Below are 20,254 nucleotides of genomic sequence, written 5' to 3'. Positions count from 1 at the left end.
GCGTGCCCTGCGCACTATTTCATAAATGAGGTGTGAGCATCCTTTAGACTTGCTGGCTCAGCTGAGATGGAGGGGGGGGGCCGCGGGGCCCCTGGAGCCGGGGGGCCCCCCGCAACGCGTGGGCTGCGGGGGCCTGTGTTACGCCCCTGAAGAAAAGTGTCTGTGTGGTGTTAGCTGCTCTAGAGGACTTCTTAATTGTAGTCCATATCTTATTCCATAATGTCGTGGGCCAGCAAAATTCAAAGTCCTGTTCCCATGATAGCTCTTAGTTTTTTCTCGTGTTTTATCTGAGAGATGTAAATAGTTATAAATAACAGAGGCTTTGGGACTAACACGTAGAAGAATATGCAGGTTATTATTTGAAGAAGGTATATGAGCATTGAAGGAGTAGAGGAGTGTGTATTTGGCATGAGCATTTGAAATGGCCTGTCTCAGAAGGAGATACTTAGGAAGGTAAGATGTAGGTAAGTTAAAACGTCTATTAACTTGTGAGAAAGACAATCTCATCTTGTAAATATAATTGGTGTATCCATATTAGACCTTTTTGCCGCCATGTTTTCCAATACAAAGTCTTGTCGCAAATCAAAATCATGTTATTGTGCCATATTGTGGATTCTGAGAAGGAAGACCAATCCATAGGGGATCACTGACATAATATCGACGGACAGAATATCGACTAGCAAAAATATTGACGCCAAAATATCGACAGACAGAATATCGAGTTTGTATCTACAAACAGGTAAGTTCAAAAATATCGAGTCCAAAATATCGTTAACAAAAATATAGTTTATAAAAATATCGACTTTATTAAAAACAGTGTTAAATTTAATTAATAGTAAAAATTATTTACTAAAATATACTTAAAAATACTTAAATTAACTTATAATAATTAAATAATTAATGAAAGTTATATAAAAAAATTTACAATCATATTTGTTAAAACATATATATATAATATATAATTTAATATAATTATATAATTAAACTTAATATAATTATATAATATCCAATATTATTACCGTACGATAGCAGAAGTGTAAAAAATACTATTTCCACTCCAGAGAGTGCAACAGTAGGGAAAGCGTTGGATAGCGTAGGGTTAAAAATGACTATTCCCACTCCAGTGAGTGCAACAGTAGGGAAAGCGTTGGATAGCGTAGAGGTAAAAATTACTATTCCCACTCCAGTGGGTGCAACAGTGGGGAAAGCGTTGGATAGTGTAGGGGTAAAAATTACTATTCCCACTCCAAATAGTGCAACAGTAGGGAAAGCGTTGGATAGCGTAGGGGTTAAAATTACTATTCCCACTCCAGTGAGTGCAACAGTAGGGAAAGCGTTGGATAGCGTAGGGGTAAAAATTAATATTCCCACTCCAAATAGTGCAACAGTAGGGAAAGCGTTGGATAGCGTAGGGTTTAAAATTACTATTCCCACTCCAGTGAGTGCAACAGTAGGGAAAGCGTTGGATAGAGTAGGGGTTAAAATTACTATTCCCACTCCAGTGGGTGCAAAAGTAGGGAAAGCGTTGGATAGCGTAGGGGTCAAAATTACTATTCCCACTCCAGTGGGTGAAACAGTAGAGAAAGCGTTGGATAGCGTAGGGGTAAAAATTACTATTCCCACTCCAGTGGGTGCAACAGTAGGGAAAGCGTTGGATAGCGTAGGGGTAAAAAATTACTATTCCCACTCCAGTGGGTGCAACAGTAGGGAAAGCCTTGGATAGCGTAGGGGTAAAAATTACTATTCCAACTCCAAAGAGTGCAACAGTAGGGAAAGCGTTGGATAGCGTAGGGGTAAAAATTAGTATTCCCACTCCAGTGGGTGCAACAGTAGGGAAAGCGTTGGATAGCGTAGGGGTAAAAATGACTATTCCAACTCCAAAGAGTGCAACAGTAGGGAAAGCGTTGGATAGCGTAGGGGTTAAAATGACTATTCCCACTCCAGTGAGTGCAACATTAGGGAAAGCGTTGGATAGCGTAGGGGTTAAAATTACTATTCCCACTCCAGTGGGTGCAACAGTAGGGAAAGAGTTGGATAGCGTAGGGGTAAAAATTACAATTCCCATTCCAGTGGGTGCAACAGTAGAGAAAGCGTTGGATAGCGTAGGGGTAAAAATTACTAGTCCCACTCCAGTGGGTGCAACAGTAGGGAACGCATTGGATAGCGTAGGGTTAAAAATTACTATTCCCACTCCAGTGGGTGCAACAGTAGGGAAAGCTTTGGATAGCGTAGGGGTAAAAATTACGATTCCCACTCCAGTGGGTGCAACAGTAGGGAAAGCGTTGGATAGCATAGTGGTAAAAATTACTATTCCCAATAGTAGGGAAATTAAATACTTCATATATTATTTCAATAAATATAAATTAATATCTATAAAAAATCAATTAAAAGTAATTACCAATTTAATATAATATAATAATTAATCAATTAAAATTACAAATTAAAATTAATTATTACAATTATTTACCTATTAAAACAAATTAATTACAAATTAACAATAAATAATTTTACATTTAAAAATTAATTAACAATTAATTCAAATTAAATACAATTACATAAATTTATTTATTTAATTAATTATAAATAAATAACTTCCCACCCTATTCCCCTATAAACCCACAACCCGCTACAGAAAATAAATTAGTAAAATTAAAATAATTAGCAATTAATCAATTAATTACAATTAATTGCCAATTAAAATTTAATTCATTAACAAATATAAATTAAGTAACAATTAATTAAAAATGAATACCAATAAATAAATTTACATATTTAATTAATTATATTTAAATTACTTCCCACCCTATTCCCCTATAAACCCACAACCCGCTACAGAATGAAATTACGCAAAAATAAAAAAAACAAATTTCATTAATTAAAATAAATTATAACATAAATACACACTATTCACACATATAATAACATAAAAAACACTATAAAAAATTCGATATTATTAAACATTCGATAATTTTAATAACCTATATTATATACTTCGATATTTTAACTGTCTATATTTTTAACATTCGATATTACATTACTTACCTTAAAAACGATATTTTTTATGTCTATATTCTGTCCAGTCGATATTTTGTCCATTCTATATTTAAAACTCGATATTATGTCCATTCGATATTTTGTAGTCGATATTTTGACTGTTTACCATCCATGGGACCTAACAGAGAGCTGGGATTTAGAAGTTTTTGATGTGTGTTTAAGTATGGGAGTAGATAGATATAGTTGCTAGCGCGAAAAAGATAAATACTCTTGAAATGAAAAAGGGGAAATAAAGGATCGTTCAAGTCCAGCCCATAAAGAACAATCTGCGGTGGAATCAGCTAACCACCTTGACTCTTGACGGAGTAAAAAAGATATGTGATATGTAGGGAAATCAGGGAAATTGACTCCCCCTTCAGACTGTGGATGAGTTAGTTTTGATAAAGACATACAGGACTTTTTGTTGCTCCATAGAAAGAAGAGTATATAGAATTAATTTCTGTAAAACATTTTTGGGAGATATATACTGGGATGTTAGAAATCGTGTAAAGAACTATAGGAGACATCATCATCTTTATGGTTTCCAGACGGCCCCACCAAGATAAATACAGAGGGTGCCATCTGGTGGTCAAGGAAGATAATCTATGGATACAATTATCCATACAACGAGAAACTGTACCTGAAATAGAGGAAGTAAACTGTAAACCTAAATATTTAATCTGCTGGGGACTCCATGCAAAATTTGAGATAAGGAAATCTTCCTTAAAAGTATATTTTGTTAAAGGCAAAATTTCACATTTATCTTTATTTAGTTTATATCCAGATATGGCTGCAAAGGAATCAACTTCTTGCAAGAACGCTGGTAGAGAAGTTTGAGGTTGTGAGATAAATAACAAAATATCATCAGCATAAGCTGCCAATTTGATTTGAGTGTCTTTAAAGTCAAATCCACGAATATCTTCATTTTGACCGATTCTTGAAAGAAAAGGTTCTAAGGCTAAATTGAAAAGGAATGGAGAAAGCGGGCATCCCTGTTGGACACGCCTACCTAAATTAAAGTAAGAAGATGTGCTACCGTTCGCACATACAGCTGCTTGTGGGTTGGAGTATAAAATTGATATTCAAGAAATAATTTTAGGGCCAAAACAAAACAAAACCATTTAAGTGTATGAAAAAGGTAAGGCCATTCCACTCATTCAAACGCTTTTTCAGCATCTAGGGCTATTGCAGCCAAGGAATGTGGTAAGTGGGAGGATTTGGATACAACGTCAAAAAATAAAATGGTATTATCAGTACGAAGACGGCCTTTAACAAAACCAGATTGATCCCTTCCTAACAAGTCAGGCAAATACGATTCTAGCCAGAGCTTTTGAGAACATTTTATAATCAATATTACCTAGAGAAATAGGCTGGTAATTTTTACAATACTTTAAGTCTTTGCCTTCCTTAGGAATAAGACAAATTAATGCATCTGAAAAAGAGCCAAGGGATTTATCGGAATGTAAAAAAGAGTCCAGGAGATTGTGCAATGTGGGAATTAGCAAGAGAGCAAAATGTGAAAAGAATAAAACAGTGAAACCATCAGGTCCTGGCGCTCTGTCTTTCTTAAGGGTCTGTAATGCAGTTAGAAGTTTGTGTGATAAATCGGATTATAAAAGTGTGAGATATGGACGGGAGCAGAAGATTGTTAAATACCAGAAAAGAATTGAGAGATGTGATTGTCTGATGGAGGAATTTCTGATGTGTTTAAAGTCTTATAGAATGGGAGAAATTCATTTAAAATATCACAGTCTTTAATTTTCAACGTTTGAAGTTCATCCATAATGTACTCTGTATTGAGTTTGTTATGTTTAACTTTCAAATAATTAGCTAGTATTTTCCCTGCTTTATTCTGACCCCCCAAAAAGTTTGCACTAGATTCTAATAAATACGTTGAAGCATTGTCTGTCGATGCCTTATTAAACTGAAATTTAACTTTTATGAGTTCAGATAAACATGTTTTAGACTTAGAAGAATAATGAGAATGCTCCAAACTGTCACGATAACCAAGCTTCTCAGGATCAGGACGATGTTCAAAGGTGTCTGCCTCCTGACTTCCCCACACTCTGACTTATATGCATACGGTACGGTAATCCGGGATAGTAAAACACCAAACTTGGAAAGAAAACAAGGTCTTTTTGCCCGGACAACCAACCCTGTTGTCCTCGAAGCTTACTGGTCCTCCTCTCTCAATACCGCATACCCCAGTGTTCCGGAAGGAGCTCCATGGGATCAAAGGCCGATAAACTTCTGCCCCGTCAAGCTGACACTTCTTTACCCGCAGCCACGAGCAATGGTAGGAAGGCAGCCCACGAGAAGGCAACCAATGAGAGACACTCCCGCTGCAGCCGCAAGCGGAAAGTGCCTAAAGACGGAGGCGTTCATGCTCGGCCGAGCGGAATGTGCCAGACGGCCCAGACAGAGCCCAAAAGCAACCACAGGAAATAAATCCTTCGCGTCTCGGCAGAGAACGCGAAAATCCAAAGAAAACACGAACAGCAAGTTTCAGAGCAGCCACACTAAGACGGAACCAAACTCAAACTCAGAATCACGTACAACGCACCATGCGAAGTATGCGATTATATCAATAAGTCCCTCCCAGAAGGATGGCCTTCTGGGATATGTGGTTCTGAATCACTGAGTCCTGCAATTAGTAGGCTCAACCTCGTCAGCTCCTGACACAAACTCTTTATCTTGTCTAGGAGGGTTTTTGTGAAATCTTTGGATTTTTTACGTTTTTTAGAGACATAGCCAATAATAAAATCTCTGGCTGTTGCTTTGTAAGCATCCCATATCACATAAAAAGGCATATTATCAGGCTGAATAAATAAAAAATATTCATTAGCGAATGAGACAAAAAAGGATTTAAATGCAGGATCTCAAAGTAATTGTTTTTGAAAGACAAGGGAAACCCAGCGGGTAGCCAAGAACCATGGGTATAACTGCGTTATAGAAACAAGGGTTCCTAGCTTATTTAAAATAATCACAATACAGTATAGCACACAATGGACTACTATACGTTGACTTTCCAATGCCCAGCCGGGCAAGGAATTTATTTATCATTCAATGTCAATTTTATCACAATATTTATCAGACAGATAGTATGACACAAGCCTGTGCCGTACTTTGAAAAAGAGAAGATAGAGAAAAGTGAAAGGGGTGTTTTCAGGCAAGGAAAAAAGAGCAAATCAGGGCACTTATAATTGAAAAGAAATAGTGACAGTGTCGCCTGGAGTGAAACAAACAATATCAAATTTTAAAATGCTACATGTATGTACACTCATAGGTGTCGACGTTTCGATCCCTTCGCTCAATTAGTTAATTGGGATCATCATCAGGACTTAAAAATTAGAGTTTGCCTGAATGTAACAAAGCCTGTTGAGAAAATAAGGAAACAAGCACAAAGAAAAATCTTTAGAAAAAACAGTTATTGAGGAGAGCGGTCAACGCATGCCTTAAACTTTCCATTATACATCTGAAATCACAGTTTGTGACATGTGCTGGGTGACAGTGTCATTTGTGAAGTACATAGTCACGTTGCATTTATACATTAACACTGAGCCTCGGAATCGCAGTGACTCATGTGCAGAAGATATTGGGAGTTTGTGCACAACGAGTGACTGAGGGGATTGTGCAGCAGTGTGTTTAGTGAATGGGGGATGCCCGTGACTCAGTGAGCTGGTGTTTGAGCCGGGCCACATGCATCTCTGGTTTTTCAATGGTTTACTGGTCAACACAGGACGTACCTCTTTGTTGCGAGGTATTGAGTAAGGCGTCAGGCTTTCTTCGGGCACCCACGGGTAGCGTCCGGTGGCAGCCAGGGGTACAGTACTGGTCCTGGTTGAAGGGTTTAGATATATCCCATCGCGGCTTTAAGCCGAGCTGTGGGAAAGATGCACTTTAGTATGCGTGGTAGGGGCGGGCCAAGGAACGAGTGATTTGTTTAGATTACATACCCATTGTGAGCTCGTTTTGATTCGTAAGCGTTTGCAAATGACTCTTGGGGTGAAATGGTTCGACTTCTTACAGTGCCGATTTGTTTAACGGGCTGAAATAAATTGTGTTCAAGGTTATATTATGATTTTCAGGAAATCAGTCCGGAGGGTCTAAACGGACAATTGTTAAGGAGGTTTACCTTATTAAGCGTTCTTGAGTGGTACACTGAAGGCTCGATGGCCGGGGTAAGTTGTACACTCTATAATCGATCAATGTCGTCAATGTTGCGCTGAAAAATAAGGATGAAGTTTACTTGGCGCCCAATCTCTGAGACATGATCATGATCGGACTAAGTGTCCGTTCGGGCGCCAGCGGGGAAGAGCCACTTACCGAGTCAGGTTGGAGCTCGCGTCTGGCCGGGATGCTTCGTTTCAATGCCGGTTACCGCTGGTATTCCTAGGAATGCTAGTCATAGTTTAGCGGTCCGGTCACGTGGAGGCAACTTCAGGCGCCATCTTGGAACAGTGTCCCCGTCTTGAAAGGATACAGTAATGGAAGTGGTTCTTGGGCGCTTGCATGGGCGCCATCTTGAAATGTCCCGGAGTTCAAGGGTACTATGATGTTAAGAAGTATGAGAACCCATAGCTTGTGATTGCATGAGGTCCCAGTGGGGGGGATTAGGTTAGCGCAAATTGCTCTTCATGTGTTGCCCACTAGAATTACGGGACAAAAATCCACCTGATTGGGTAAACAAAGGGTCGGCTGCAGGGGTAGTATAACGCAGGCTGTCGCTTGGCAAGACGCATAGGGGGTGGGGGGAGTGCATGCGTACCAGTGAAGTCGGTGTGAGTGAAACAATTGTGACACATATATGTTCATTAATAACTTAACACCAGATAGATGAGACCCATAAGTCTTTCTGCTTTGCAGTTCCTAAATTTGATATAGTTTATTCACAAGAGAGTGGTCCAGTCCTCACTCCGGTTCAATCCCGTGTGGATGGTATTAAACTGTATGATTGATTTAAATTCCTCGCGATTCAGGATTTGTTGCAGATTACCGCCTCTTTGTGGTAATTTCACCGATTTCAGGACTGTCCATCTCAGGTCGTCAGCCGTGTGTTTCAGGGATGAAAAATGTTCCACTAGCGGGGCATTGAGAGTCCCGCATCTTATGCGGCTCCGGTGTTGGCTTATGCGCGTCTTCACCTTCTGTGTGGTTTGCCCCACATACATTTTTGGACAGGGGCATAAGACCGCATAAATTACATTACAACTATTGCAGTTTGTTAAGACTTTCATCTCATTTGTGACATTATTGTGACTGAAAGTGCGCCCCTCCAGTGTCAAATCACACACAATACATTGTCCACATTTTACATGCCCTGTCACAGGTGGTAAGCCCCAGTTGGATTCAATTGTGTTATTTGTGGGCGGTGTGGGTAGGGCCGCCCGGACAAGATGGTCTTTTATATTTTTGCTTTTTTTGAACGCAAACAGTGGCTTCTCAAAATTTAGTTGGCCTGCGTTCAGGATTGACCAATGCTGCAGGATTGTTTTTCGAATTTTATTCGAGACTGGGGAAAAAGTGGTGACACAAGCAATTCTTTCAGTCCTCTCCCTACTTTTTGGTTCAAGTAAGACGTCTCGGGGGCAGTACCATGCTCTTTTAGAGGCATTCCTGACTAATCTCTTTGGATATCCACGCGCTTTTAGTTTGGATGACAAAATATCTGCCTCTCTGAAATAGTCAGGTTTTGATGAACAGTTGCGCCTTATGTGGAGGAATTGTGAGTAGGGGAGAGAATCTTTAAGGGCTTTAGGGTGGTTGCTGTCAAACCTCAGCAACGTATTGCGTTCGGTTGGTTTCCTGTACAATCGGGTCAGCAATTCGCCCTCCTCATGGTAAATTGTCAAATCAAGGAAAGGGATCTCTGTTTTACGATGAGAGAGAGTAAACTGCAGGTCATCACAGTTATTGTTTAACCAGTGTAAGAAAGATTCTAAAATCTTCTCGTCCAGATTCCAAATTAAAAAAATATCATCTATGTACCGTCGCCAGATGGCGATTCCAGAACGAAACGGATTGAATTCCGATAAGATCGTGCCCGTCTCGAGCGCGTCCATAAACAATATTGCCAGGTGGGGGGCAAAAATAGCCCCCATAGATGTACCCTTTATCTGCTGGAAGAATACCCCATCAAAGACAAAAAAAATTCTCGTGAGGCACAATTCCAATAGCTGTAATATGAAGAGTGTCGGTACTCTGTGGGGTCTGGGCCTAGAGTCAAGGATTCAAAAAATCTGGAATCGCCATCTGGCGACGGTACATAGATGATATTTTTTTAATTTGGAATCTGGACGAGAAGATTTTAGATTCTTTCTTACACTGGTTAAACAATAACTGTGATGACCTGCAGTTTACTCTCTCTCATCATAAAACAGAGATCCCTTTCCTTGATTTGACAATTTACCATGAGGAGGGCGAATTGCTGACCCGATTGTACAGGAAACCAACCGAACGCAATACGTTGCTGAGGTATGACAGCAACCACCCTAAAGCCCTTAAAGATTCTCTCCCCTACTCACAATTCCTCCGCATAAGGCGCAACTGTTCATCGAAACCTGACTATTTCAGAGAGGCAGATATTTTGTCATCCAAACTAAAAGCGCGTGGATATCCAAAGAGATTAGTCAGGAATGCCTCTAAAAGAGCATGGTACTGCCCCCGAGACGTCTTACTTGAACCAAAAAGTAGGGAGAGGACTGAAAGAATTGCTTGTGTCACCACTTTTTCCCCAGTCTCGAATAAAATTCGAAAAACAATCCTGCAGCATTGGTCAATCCTGAACGCAGGCCAACTAAATTTTGAGAAGCCACTGTTTGCGTTCAAAAAAAGCAAAAATATAAAAGACCATCTTGTCCGGGCGGCCCTACCCACACCGCCCACAAATAACACAATTGAATCCAACTGGGGCTTACCACCTGTGACAGGGCATGTAAAATGTGGACAATGTATTGTGTGTGATTTGACACTGGAGGGGCGCACTTTCAGTCACAATAATGTCACAAATGAGATGAAAGTCTTAACAAACTCCAATAGTTCTAATGTAATTTATGCGGTCTTATGCCCCTGTCCAAAAATGTATGAGGGGCAAACCACACAGAAGGTGAAGACGCGCATAAGCCAACACCGGAGCCGCATAAGATGCGGGACTCTCAATGCCCCGCTAGTGGAACATTTTTCATCCCTGAAACACACGGCTGACGACCTGAGATGGACAGTCCTGAAATCGGTGAAATTACCACAAAGAGGCGGTAATCTGCAACAAATCCTGAATCGCGAGGAATTGAAATCAATCATACAGTTTAATACCATCCACACGGGATTGAACCGGAGTGAGGACTGGACCACTCTCTTGTGAATAAACTATATCAAATTTAGGAACTGCAAAGCAGAAAGACTTATGGGTCTCATCTATCAGGTGTTAAGTTATTAATGAACATATATGTGTCACAATTGTTTCACTCACACCGACTTCACTGGTACGCATGCACTCCCCCCACCCCCTATGCGTCTTGCCAAGCGACAGCCTGCGTTATACTACCCCTGCAGCCGACCCTTTGTTTACCCAATCAGGTGGATTTTTGTCCCGTAATTCTAGTGGGCAACACATGGAGAGCAATTTGCGCTAACCTAATCCCCCCCACTGGGACCTCATGCAATCACAAGCTATGGGTTCTCATACTTCTTAAAATCATAGTACCCTTGAACTCCGGGACATTTCAAGATGGCGCCCATGCAAGCGCCCAAGAACCACTTCCATTACTGTAGCCTTTCAAGACGGGGACACTGTTCCAAGATGGCGCCTGAAGTTGCCTCCACGTGACCGGACCGCTAAACTATGACTAGCATTCCTAGGAATACCAGCGGTAACCGGCATTGAAACGAAGCATCCCGGCCAGACGCGAGCTCCAACCTGACTCGGTAAGTGGCTCTTCCCCGCTGGCGCCCGAACAGACACTTAGTCCGATCATGATCATGTCTCAGAGATTGGGCGCCAAGTAAACTTCATCCTTATTTTTCAGCGCAACATTGACGACATTGATCGATTATAGAGTGTACAACTTACCCCGGCCATCGAGCCTTCAGTGTACCACTCAAGAACGCTTAATAAGGTAAACCTCCTTAACAATTGTCCGTTTAGACCCTCCGGACTGATTTCCTGAAAATCATAATATAACCTTGAACATAATTTATTTCAGCCCGTTAAACAAATCGGCGCTGTAAGAAGTCGAACCATTTCACCCCAAGAGTCATTTGCAAACGCTTACGAATCAAAACGAGCTCACAATGGGTATGTAATCTAAACAAATCACTCGTTCCTTGGCCCGCCCCTACCACGCATACTAAAGTGCATCTTTCCCACAGCTCGGCTTAAAGCCGCGATGGGATGTATCTAAACCCTTCAACCAGGACCAGTACTGTACCCCTGGCTGCCACCGGACGCTACCCGTGGGTGCCCGAAGAAAGCCTGACGCCTTACTCAATACCTCGCAACAAAGAGGTACGTCCTGTGTTGACCAGTAAACCATTGAAAAACCAGAGATGCATGTGGCCCGGCTCAAACACCAGCTCACTGAGTCACGGGCATCCCCCATTCACTAAACACACTGCTGCACAATCCCCTCAGTCACTCGTTGTGCACAAACTCCCAATATCTTCTGCATATGAGTCACTGCGATTCCGAGGCTCAGTGTTAATGTATAAATGCAACGTGACTATGTACTTCACAAATGGCACTGTCACCCAGCACATGTCACAAACTGTGATTTCAGATGTATAATGGAAAGTTTAAGGCATGCGTTGACCGCTCTCCTCAATAACTGTTTTTTCTAAAGATTTTTCTTTGTGCTTGTTTCCTTATTTTCTCAACAGGCTTTGTTACATTCAGGCAAACTCTAATTTTTAAGTCCTGATGATGATCCCAATTAACTAATTGAGCGAAGGGATCGAAACGTCGACACCTATGAGTGTACATACATGTAGCATTTTAAAATTTGATATTGTTTGTTTCACTCCAGGCGACACTGTCACTATTTCTTTTCAATTATAAGTGCCCTGATTTGCTCTTTTTTCCTTGCCTGAAAACACCCCATTCACTTTTCTCTATCTTCTCTTTTTCAAAGTACGGCACAGGCTTGTGTCATACTATCTGTCTGATAAATATTGTGATAAAATTGACATTGAAGGATAAATAAATTCCTTGCCCGGCTGGGCATTGGAAAGTCAACGTATAGTAGTCCATTGTGTGCTATACTGGATCTCAAAGTAAAGCATTATTGAATTGCCATTTATGAGGTGTATTAGGCTTTTGCAAAACATCTAGGTGAATAGTAATGGAAGCATGGTTGGATATTAAAATGGATCCGATATCTGCTGCCATCAATGACTGAGAAATATTATGTGAAATAAAAAGTAATCTATACGAGGTTGGGTATGATGGGCCGGGAAGTAATATGTATATTCCCTTAAAGTAGGATTACAAAGTCTCCATGCATCTATAGATTTATGCTGTTTAATGGCTAGAAGAAAAGTTTATGTGCTTTGTGGGGGACAAAAGAGGCACGTGAATTGGGGTCTAAAAAAGGATCAAAAAGTGGGTTGCAATCCCCTGTAAGTATAAAGTTATCATCTGTACAATATGTAATCTGTTGAGCCAGGGATATCCAAAAGTAAGAATTACCAGCAGTGGGTGCATATATATTAAGTAAAGAGATCGGGCATTTCCCATCAACAATTTAGTAAACAACCATCTACCATCATCATCAGAACATTGTGAGAGCAATTTAACAGGAAGCAATTTGCGACAAAGAGTTAAGACTCTATTTTGTTTATCATCTCCTAGTGAATAAAAGACCTCCCCTACCCAACCTCTCTTTAACTTTTTTGATTCTTCTGCCGATAAATGGGATTCTTGTAAACAGGCTATATCTGCTCCCAATTTAGCTAAATGTGTTAACACCTTTGTCTTGTAATAGGCAAATGTAAACGCTTGACATTCCAAGAAATGAGTTTAAGGACATGATACTAATAAAAGAATAGTGAAAGAGCACCAATCAAGGTAGTTTGTGCCTTCCCTCTGTTATCTTAAAGACTTTTTTGTGACGGTCAACTTCTGAGTGTGCGTTAATGTCTTTAGTTTGGTGCTCCCTTCACTGTTTACTACTCCAGGCACTCTAGCCCCTTCTGCCCTTTCCCCCCAGCTGATCCAGCTCTGCACACTTTATTTTCCCCTGTAGGTTAAATTGCTCCTTACGCCTTGTGAAGACTACTGAAATAGTATAGTTGTATTGTACCTCGCACCCTTCACTTAGGCTATTTAGATTTCTTAGCTTATTCCTGAAGGAGAAATTCTGTGGTCTATCAAACCATTCAATGTTCCTTTGTGCACTCACTATTTTAAAACAGCCCCCCTTCTCTTCACTTACCCGAGCAAGGTGAGTGTCCTGGGCTTCGGCTCCAGCTCTGTCGAAAGCACCAGCAAGTACTTTGGCTTTGGATTAAGGACACGATCGCTCCTGAGGCGGAAGCCGGGAGTATAGCATATCGCCAAACTTGATTGTAAGAACTGCTGCTGCTAACTTTTAAAACATTATTTTTTAAACTTGCCTGATTGCACAGACCTACCTCTTGCCACATTTGCACAGACCTACTCTTGCCGCATCACCCATCGCAGCCGATTAGGTGCTGCCGGGGGGTTTTCTGCCGCCACCTTGGGTGCGGTCCTGGGTTGGCAGACCAGTTGTTCGGCACTCCCGCCCTCACTGCCATAAAATGGCTGCACTCTCTCGAGCGCGCATCAGAGGAGCGCAGCGGGCACGCCGATGGCGCGCCGCCAAAGGCAAGCCCATCTGCACCGGTCCGCGCCCAGATGGGCCCAGGGGCCAGCAATGCTGCCCGTCGGATTATCTACTCTTCTGACGATCTCATCAAACATAACACAGGCCAAGCTCACCCTCCCCAGGCCACCTGTATATGGGCCACTAAGCAGGGAATCCTTGCGAAATCATGGGGCTGGTCCATTCCTCCAGATCAAATCCCCCCAAGCCGGCCGGGTCCAGACCCCATCCCTTAACTATTTTTTATCTTAATACCCGTTCCCTTGTAAAACACCAGCTAGACATCTTCCTCCTGTTAGCTACAGAAAGACCCGACATTCTTTTACTGACCGAAACTTGGCTAACACCCGACTCTGCCCCTGGCATATTAGCAGCACTCCCCTCAGACTATTACATCCTCCATGCCGATCGTCCACTCGGCAAACTTGGAGGGGGGGTTGCAGCTATCATTCGCTCTAACCTTAAAGTAAATGACCTGACCCCCTTAACCTCCCGGACTCAGAGAACTTGGTGGTAAAACTTGACTTCCTCTACGACACCATTGCATGTGTACTCGTATATAGACCACCAAATTACATGCCGTCTTTTCCCCTCGCCTTAAGTGAACAGATCGCAAACCTGGCCATTGATCATGCCAGGGTTCTTCTTATAGGCGATATCAACTATTGATTCAATGACCCTTTCGAAAGCTCTCACTCCAGTGAACTCACTGACCTTCGTACCAACCTAAACTTCACTCAGCAGGTTGCCCTACCCACTCACCAAAAAGGACATATCTTACATCAAGTCTGGACTAATTCCCCGTTGGTCACGACCCCCATTACATTTCCTTGCCTATGGTCTGACCACCATTTACTTAAATTTACACTTGCTCACTCAACCACCAAGAAAGCCACTACGCCTGCAGGCGGCTTGGCTAGGAAATGGAATGCCTTAGATAAAACTGAATTTCTCCAGACAATGACTAATACTATTCCGTCCCCCCACCCTGATATCAATACACACGAAGCTAACCTCTCTGGCTGGATGCGTGCAGCAAGTGACATACACGCTTCCCTTAGGAAAGTCAAATTGGCCCAGAGATGGTTCTCGACTGAGCTGAAATCTAAGAAATTGTCCCTACGCCAAATTGAGCGACAATGGCGCCGGAACTACGCTTCTGATATAAAGCTCAGGTTTACCACTGCCCGGAACGAATATATGAAAGCTATCCTCTCTGCCAAAGCTGCCCATTTCTCCTCGCATTCTTAATTCAAATAACAGATCGAAAGACATATTCTCCATATTCTCCATATTGAAGAGCTGACTAACTTAGACAGTGTATGCCCTAGGACCATCCCCACCCAAATCCTATGTGACTCACTCAATGATTACTTAATTGAGAAAATCTCATCTATTAAAACCAGTATTCAGAAACTCCCCAATACGGTCGCTCTCGCTACGCTCAACAACAACTGCACTATCAACAGCTTCCCCCCTATCACCTCCGAGACATTTCAAGAGCTCCTCGCTAAAGTCGAATCTGGTGACCCCCTCGGACTGTTGTCCCCCTCACATACTAAAATATTGTTTTTCTGCTCTCCCAGACCCTGCTTGTACGTTCCTGAATTACTCCTTATCATCTGGCCAAGTCCCCTCAACATTCAAGGAAGCGACAGTTGTACCGCTTCTGAAAAAACCTGGGGCTGACCCCACATGTATGTCAAACTACCGCCCCATATCCCTACTTCCCTATCTAGCAAAGGTGATGGAGGCACATGTAGCCAGATGCTTATCTAATTTTCTGGAGGAATCCAACTATCTCGAGCCACATCCGGCAGGTTTCCGGCCTGCGCACTCGACAGAATCTGTCGTACTTACTGTACTGGGCACACTCCGCAACTGCGCAGATAATAACTCCCCCCAGGCCCTGGTGCTCCTGGACCTTTCGGCCGCGTTCAACACGGTGGATCATACTATCTTGATCGACCGTGTCGGCCAGGCCGGCATCCGGGGCACAGCGGCCAGCTGGCTAAGATCCTTTCTGGAGAACTGATCCCAGGCCGTCCGCCTGGGCAACCTGGTAACCCCTAAACAGAGAATTACTTGCAGTGTCCCACAGGGCTCCTCCCTGTCCCCCCACTTGTTTAACATCTACATCTTTCCCCTAATTCAGTCCCTTAGAGACAGGAACGTGATGGTTTTCAACTATGCAGACAATCTACAACTGCTTTTCACGATAAATAACACCAGAGCTCAATTACCAGCTTTCAGTCTACCATGAGGTTCATCCAATCTTGGATGGACCAAAACCATCTCAAACTAAACCCTGGTAAGACTGAGCTGATACTTACAGGGGACAGTCCTAAGCATTGGGGCCCACATTATTGGCCCTCAGAGATGGGCGTACCACCTTCTCCCTCTCCATCGGCAAAGACACTTGGAGTCACACTAAATAGTGACCTCTCACTGAAATCACAAGTGGGTCTTGTGGTTTCCAAGTGTTTTTTCCAACTTAGGAAAATAAGAAAGATACGTCGCCTCCTTACACCAGAGGCCCTTACCCAGGTGGTGATAGCCACTGTTCTTTCTCACCTGGACTATGCCAATTCTCTGTAACTCAGCATGCCTCTTTACCTGCTAAAGCGACTGCAGATGGTCCAGAACTATGCAGCTAGACTGATTCTGGCCCAAACCAGATGGCAACCTGCCACCCCACGACTTAGGAAACGACACTGGCTCCCCATGCTCCAACGCTGCACCTTCAAAGCTGGATGCATGATTTTCAAATCTTTGCATTGCAAAAGTCCCAAATTCATAAACAACTTGAAAGTCAGGCATACCCCTACCCGAAACTTACGTTCAGCCCACCTTTCACTACTCCATACTCCATCCTTTAGACGGAAGCGCACAGGAGGTTGCAGATTTGCTACTCTCGCTCCTCGTCTTTGGAACTCCTTCCCCCTCGAAATCCGAGCCTGCCTTGACCTCATGAAGTTCAGAAGAGCACTTAAAACTTGGCTCTACATGCAAGCTTATAATTAAAGTTCCTGTTGTGCTATGCACTCTGCCTTTTTCTACAGCGCCATGAAACCAATCGGTGTAAGTGCGCTTTATAAATCATTTTTAACATTAACATTAACATTAACATTTGGCATTGCCCGTCAGTCTTGCAGTAATTCTTCTGGCGTTCTGAAGTGCTATGGCTGCCTAAGTCCCCACTTGAGTAGCGCAACAGTGCCCACGTTGGGCTCCTTTCACCTCCACTTTCCTTTGTTGCCCTTTCGCAGCTCCGCTTTAAAAAATGCAGACTTCCCTGCCCTACTTTATGCTGCCACCACAGCCGCTGCCTACTGTGACTCAGAAGGACAGGATTCCAGTTCCCGTGCTCTCCACTTCGCCACCGCCCCTCAGTCCTGGAGCCTGTAGCCTCTGGATTACGAGCTGCAAGTCCTGTGACCCTAGAGACCTCGAGGTAGAGGCGCTTTTACTTTCCGTTCTGTACTGGTTGCATTTTTACAAAGTTTCAATCGCAGGGCCTCCGTCTCATTGCACTTTTCTTCCTGTGATATTTCTTTCGGCTACTGAGTGAGGAGCTCATGACCGAGCCTCTTAGCCGGCCGCCATCTTTTCCCAGCCTCTCAGCTGTTTTAAGGAGTAGAAATGCCCCATTAGAAGAGCAAGAGTGAGAGCAGGAGGAAGGTTTAGAACACCCCCCTGAGATTGTGAAATTGTCGGTCGTATCTCCCCCGGTAGTAAAAGAAGAAGAAACAGAATACAACTGGAAAACTGCAATACCCTGCCTCCAGAGCAAGTCAGGCCAAACTAAAAGCTCTTGAAGTGACAAAGCAAAAGATAAAGCCCTCTCTAAAGTCCTTTTTTAAGGTGCAAGAAAACTGAAAAGAGGAGACATTTCAAGCTAAGGCTCGGATCAACAAACAGAAGGAAATACACAACGAAGAGACACCGGGAGAAATGTCAAAACTAAGTACTACTAATAGCTACAGTGCCTTAGACACACCTGACCAACAAGAGATGGAATCAGACACCTGGAACCCCGTTAACACAGAAAAACCCAAAGATGGCACAATACCACAAAAGAGCAAAGTCGGTCTGGAAAATATGATGACGACTATGATGGAGGAGATGAGATACAATTTTGAGAAGTCAGAAAGAAACCAGACAAGAATCCAGGAAGTATGCGAGGAGATGAACAAGAATATAACAAGCCTAATGGAGAGAGTAACGTCATTTGAGTTGGAGGTAGATGCTTTAAACAAGAAAGTGGTAGAAAACAAAAAGGAAATACATCAACTCAAGGCTTCAGACAAAGTGGTCAATGATAGATTGGAAGCAATGGAAAACCAAGCAAGAAGGAACAATCTAAGAATTTTAAATGTGCCTAAAGGCCTAGAAGGCGAGGACATTAAAGCGTTTGTAGTCAAAGTACTAGGTGATGTTATACCATGGACAAAATCCACTGATCTTGCGGAGGATATTCAGAGAGTCCATCGGGACCCATTCGGAAGGAATAAGACTAGGAAGAACCCAAGAAAGATCCTCGTAAACTTCAAGACCTATACTCTTAAAGAACAAATCTTGAGCGAGGGCCTGAAAGCGGGCTCATTCCCCGAAAATGCCTGGTCTTGCAGAATCCAATCGGATATATCCAAGACAACGCAAGATAGACAATGGCAGCTAGGCCAATACATTAAGCAACTAAAGTCACTAGAAGCAACAGTTCAAATGTGTTTTCCAGCAGCACTAAGAATAATGTAGCAAAACAAAATGCATAATATCAGAGACCCAAAGGAGGTAGAAATAGAGCAGATTAAAGCACAAAAGTAGGATCAACATGGCATATTATGGAAAGCATGTTAAAAAGAAACTGAGGAGTGAGGAGCTCAAAGAGGGGTCAAGGAACGCCCCAAGAAGATTTAGTGAAGGCTTTTCCAGGGAGGGGTGGGGGGGACACCACTAGAAAAAAACAAATGGAAAAAACATAAAAAGTGCACACGGTGGGGAGCAAATGGGGAAAAAATATATTTTTTTAAGTCCAAAAGAAGCAACACGAGGTAGAAGGAAGCCAGATAGCCGCAAGAAAAACTGCAATAAAGACACGAGGAGTTCACAAAGTAGGAAAGTAAAAAAAGGCAGAATAAATGTCTGTTAAAATAATGACTTTGAATGTCAATGGCCTCAGATTGAAGAAAAGAAGGGCTAAGAAACTGGAGTACATGAAAATTGTGGACTGTGGTATAATGATATTACAAGAAACACATCTGCTAAAAGAAGAATGGGGAAAGCTTCTTAAAAGTCAAAAGTGGATAGCTAGCTGCATATGCACAAATCAGAATTGTACCGTGAAAGGAGTCGCAGCCTTAATAAGGAAATCATTAGGAGCTCAGATCGAAGCGACAGAAGTAGATAAGAAGGGCAGATGGGTAGTAGTGAAATTAAAAAATACAAAACAACTTATATACAGTGGTAGGATACTATGGGCCCAATCAGGACGACCCAGAACCTCTTCAAAAACTCTACTCTCAGCTTCTAACTGCACAAGCCCCGATAATAATGGGAGCGGATTTTAATATAATCTTGGAATTAAGAAAAGACAGATTCCCTCCCAAACATGGTCCAAACCTACCGAGGATGAGGGAGTGGGTGAACCATTGTATTAAGGATCTCGGTATTATGGATATCTGGAGGGAGAAGGGCGATAATTCAAAAAAATACACATTGCACAACAGAAGGTTGGGGCACGCTTCAAGGATAGACCACTTCTTAATAGACGAGGGCCTATCAAAAGTAGTGCAAAAAAAGGAACATATACCAGCCCACCTGTCGGACCATGCAGCAGTGATTTTACATCTTAATCTTAGTAGTACAATACCCACACGCAGATAGACTGTAGACAGGGGAATATTCCTAGATAGAAGCTCTATAGAAAAACTGGCAAAGGATACCAAAGACTTTTTTCAAATTAACAAAGAAGGGACCACGAGGCAGATCACTTGGGAGGCACATAAAGCTTATATTAGAGGTAAAATAATACGTCTTTCGGCCCACAAAAATAAGACCAGAAGCAATAAGATACGGGAATTAGAGGAAGGAATAGCAGACTTAGAGTCAGAACTTAATAGAATCTTAAACCTCGAAGCAAAGAATAAAATCGAAGAAGAGAGCAACCCAAAAAAAACAGAGCTGGTAGACTTCCTTGAATCAATTGTAAAGGACAAATGGGAAGCGAGCAAAATATTATATTACGAGTACGGAAAGGGATGCGGGAAGCTATTAGCGTGGAAGCTTAAAACTGAGACAACACGTAACAGAATAGGGATAATTCAGGTGGGGAATCAACAACGCACTACTGAAGAAGAAGACATCAGAAAAGAATTTGTAGC

This window comes from Lissotriton helveticus, chromosome 4_1, assembly GCF_964261635.1.
Source record: "Lissotriton helveticus chromosome 4_1, aLisHel1.1, whole genome shotgun sequence".
NCBI lineage: Eukaryota > Metazoa > Chordata > Amphibia > Caudata > Salamandridae > Lissotriton > Lissotriton helveticus.
The sequence above is the reverse complement of the archived record's forward strand: the minus strand, read 5'-3'. Positions refer to the sequence as shown.